Source organism: Tarenaya hassleriana, unplaced genomic scaffold (assembly GCF_000463585.1).
Source record: "Tarenaya hassleriana unplaced genomic scaffold, ASM46358v1 Cleome136, whole genome shotgun sequence".
NCBI classification, from domain to species: Eukaryota; Viridiplantae; Streptophyta; class Magnoliopsida; order Brassicales; family Cleomaceae; genus Tarenaya; species Tarenaya hassleriana.
In genome coordinates, this window is record NW_010964159.1 from 109,922 (window position 1) to 113,658 (window position 3,737).

Genomic DNA, 3,737 nt, shown 5'->3' on the forward strand with positions numbered 1-3,737 from the left:
ATCTCATCGAGTTGGTGAAGCTGCAACACTTGCTTCTCCGCAGCGGATTTCCAATCGTAATTCAGCTTCTTAATTGCCCAATATGCCATGTACTCAAGCTCAACCGGCAAATGACAAGCTTTCCCATAGACAAGTTGAAAGGGGGACATACCGATGGGTGTCTTGAAGGCTGTCCTATACGTCCATAGAGCGTCATCGAGCTTGGATGCCCAATCTCTCCTTGACCTTGACGCCGTCTTCTCAAGTATCGCCTTGATCTCCCTATTCGAGACTTCAACTTGCCCGCTTGTCTGAGGGTGATACGGGGTAGCCACCTTATGTCTCACACCAGACTTCTTCAAAAGCGCTTCTATGGTGCGGTTGATGAAGTGAGATCCTCCATCGCTAATCACGACCCTTGGCGTCCCGAATCTCGGAAAAATCACCCTCTTGAACATCTTCGTCACCAATTTCGAGTCGTTAGTGGGACTCGCCATCGCTTCTACCCACTTGGTGACATAATCGACCGCCATGAGGATGTATTGGTTCCCATAAGAATATGGGAACGGTCCCATGAAGTCTATGCCCCAAACATCAAAGGGCTTAACTTCCAAGATGTAGTGCTGAGACATCTCGTGGCGGCGTGAGATGTTCCTTGTTCTCTAGCAAGCATTGCAAGATGAGACGTGTTGATGAATGTCTTTGAACATTGATGGCCAATAAAACTTGGCTTGAAGGATTTTAGCCGAGGTCTTCGATGCTCCAAAAGGACTAGCATAGTCCGAAGAGTGACAACGATGAATCACACTCTGGACTTCCTCTTCGGGCACACATCTCCTAAAGAGGCCATCCTTGCCTCTCTTGAAGAGGTAAGGCTCTTCTCAAAAATAATCTTTGATGTCTCTGAAGAACCGCTTCCTCCCATTGTAGTCCAACTCGTGAGGAATGTACCCGCTGACAATGAAGTTGACAAAATCTGCGTACCACGGGTCTTTCTCCTTGACTTGCACCGCCATCACGTGATCATCCCGAAGACAGTCATTAATCGGAATCTTCTCATGGCATTCAATTCGGGATAGATGGTCGGCCACTCCATTCTCTGTACCTTTCCTATCCCTGATTTCCAAGTTAAACTCTTGCAGCAAGAGCACCCATCTAATCAGTCTAGGCTTGGCGTCTTTCTTGGACAGAAGGTACCTCAAAGCAGCATGGTCGGTATAGACGATCACCTTCGACCCGATCAAGTAGAACCGGAACTTCTCAAAGGCAAAGACAATGGCGAGTAACTCCTTCTTAGTGGTGGAGTAATTGACTTGTGCGTCATCCAAAGTCCGACTCGCATATTAATGGCATGTAGCTTTCTGTCTTTCCTTTGACCCAAGGCAGCCCCGACGGCGAAATCGCTCGCATCGCACATAAGCTCAAAGGGAGCTTCCAAATCCGGCGGCTGAATAATAGGCGGGGAAATCAACGCCTTCTTCAGAGTCTCAAAGGCAGCCTCGCACTCATGGGTGAACTCAAAGGGCACATCCTTTGCAAGCAGTTCCGTCAAAGGTCTTGAAATCTTCGAGAAGTCCTTGATGAACCTCCTGTAGAACCCGACATGTCCCAAGAAACTCCGGATTCCCTTAACATTCCGTGGAGGCGGCAACTTCTCTATCACTTCGACCTTAGCTCGATCAACCTCAATCCCCTTGCTCGAAATCTTGTGGCCTAGCACAATGCCCTCTTGGACCATGAAATGGCACTTCTCCCAATTCAGCACACCTGTCCAACACTCGGCGCAAATTCATTAGACACACAGAAAAGGAGGGCCCATGGACGGAAAAATAATCCATGAACACCTCCATAACATCTTCGATAAGATTAGATACATCTCTGAAATGTCGCCGGTGGATTACATAAACCAAAAGGCATCCTACGGTATGCAAAGGTGCCATGTAGACATGTAAAGGTGGTTTTCTCCTGGTCGCTAGGGTGAATGGGGATTTGGAAGAATCCCGAGTAGCCATCAAGAAAGCAGAAATGGGAATGCAAGGCTAACCTCTCTAGCATTTGGTCGATGAAGGGCAAAGGAAAATGGTCCTTACGGGTGTTCGAATTCAGCTTCCTATAATCAATGCACATCCTCCAACCCGTAACCGTCCTAGTGGGTATCAATTCATTACGCTCGTTCTCTACCACAGTGATACCCCCCTTCTTTGGTACAACTTGCACGGGACTAACCCATGCACTATCCGAAATCGGGTAGATGATACCCGTATCTAGCAATTTGAGCACCTCTTTCTTCACTACCTCCTTCATGGTGGGATTCAATCTACGTTGATGCTCAATGGAAGTTTTGGAACTATCTTCTAGATGAATGCGGTGCATGCAAAGGGATGGACTAATGCCTCTAATGTCGTCTAGAGTGTAACCCAAGGCTTGTCTATACTCCCTAAGCAATGCAACTAATTCAGCTAGTTCCACATCAGTCAAAGCAGTATTCACAATGATCGGGTAAGTAGAATTAGGTCCGAGAAATTCATACATAAGCCCTTGTGGTAAGGGCTTCAATTCCACCTTCGGCGCGCTCTCTGGATCCCAATCTTTCTTCCCGCTCGTCTCCACATCGGGCTACTTGACTTGTATGGAGGAAACCGGAGCTTGATGACTCGGAGAGGATGATGGTTACCCTCTGTTTTCCTCATCCCTTAGCCAAGGGAACTCGCGGGCAGAACAAGATAAGGGCTCAACGACCCTGTATTTCCAGCCCTCAAGCTCAACCGATGAGCTGTCATCTAAAGTCCGAACAATGCTCCGGACTTCCTCCCAATCGCAGTACACGCTCTCAAGTAACGCGTTCAATGCCATCTCAAGGGGATCTGAATCTCTGAACTCATCCCTCACTTTGTCAACTAATGTGTTGATCAAGTCCAGGTAGAAGGAAGACTCCACCAAATGCGACTGCTTAAGATTCTGATCAAGTCTGAACTCAACCGTCTCATCACCAATCTTCATCGTGAGTCTACCCTCTCTGACATGCACAACAGCATCGGCCATATTTAGAAACGACCTACCAAGTATGATGGGGATTTTTGGAATCCTCCGGCATGTCCAGAACTACAAAGTCGACGGGGACATAGAATTCCCCTATCTTAAGAGGCACATCCTCTAAAATCCCAGCGGGATACTTCACTGATCGGTCGGCCAATTACAGTGCCATCCTTGTCAGTTTCAGCTCACCGACATTAAGTTTCTTAAATATGGAGAGAGGCAGCAAACTGACACTTGCGCCAAGTCGCAAAGTGCCCTCTCAATCTCCACATTCCTCAATTTGCACGGGATAGAGAAGCTACCGGGATCAGCCATCTTCGGCGGTAACTCCGTCTGCAATATGGCAGCACTCACCTCTGTACTAAGTGTCACTGTCTCCTTCTCAACCGCCCTCTTCTTCGTAAGTATGTCCTTCAGAAATTTAGTGTAAGACAGGATTTGAAGAACTACCTTGTGAAAAGGCATGGTCACTTCTAGTTTCTTCAGCATCTCGGTAAACTTGGCAAACTGGCTGTCTTCGTTATACTTCCTTGCCCGAGATGGAAATGGTAGAGGGGGTGCCTGTGGAGGAGGTGGAATATACCTCGCCTCTTCCCCCTCTACAACATGGCCTTTGCCTTTATTTAAGGTGGCCCTCTAAGGCTCATTGAACCTTCTCCCTCTTCTCTGACAACTGGAGAGGTCTCCGGAAGCTGTCTTCCGCTTCTCAGGCCTATGGCATT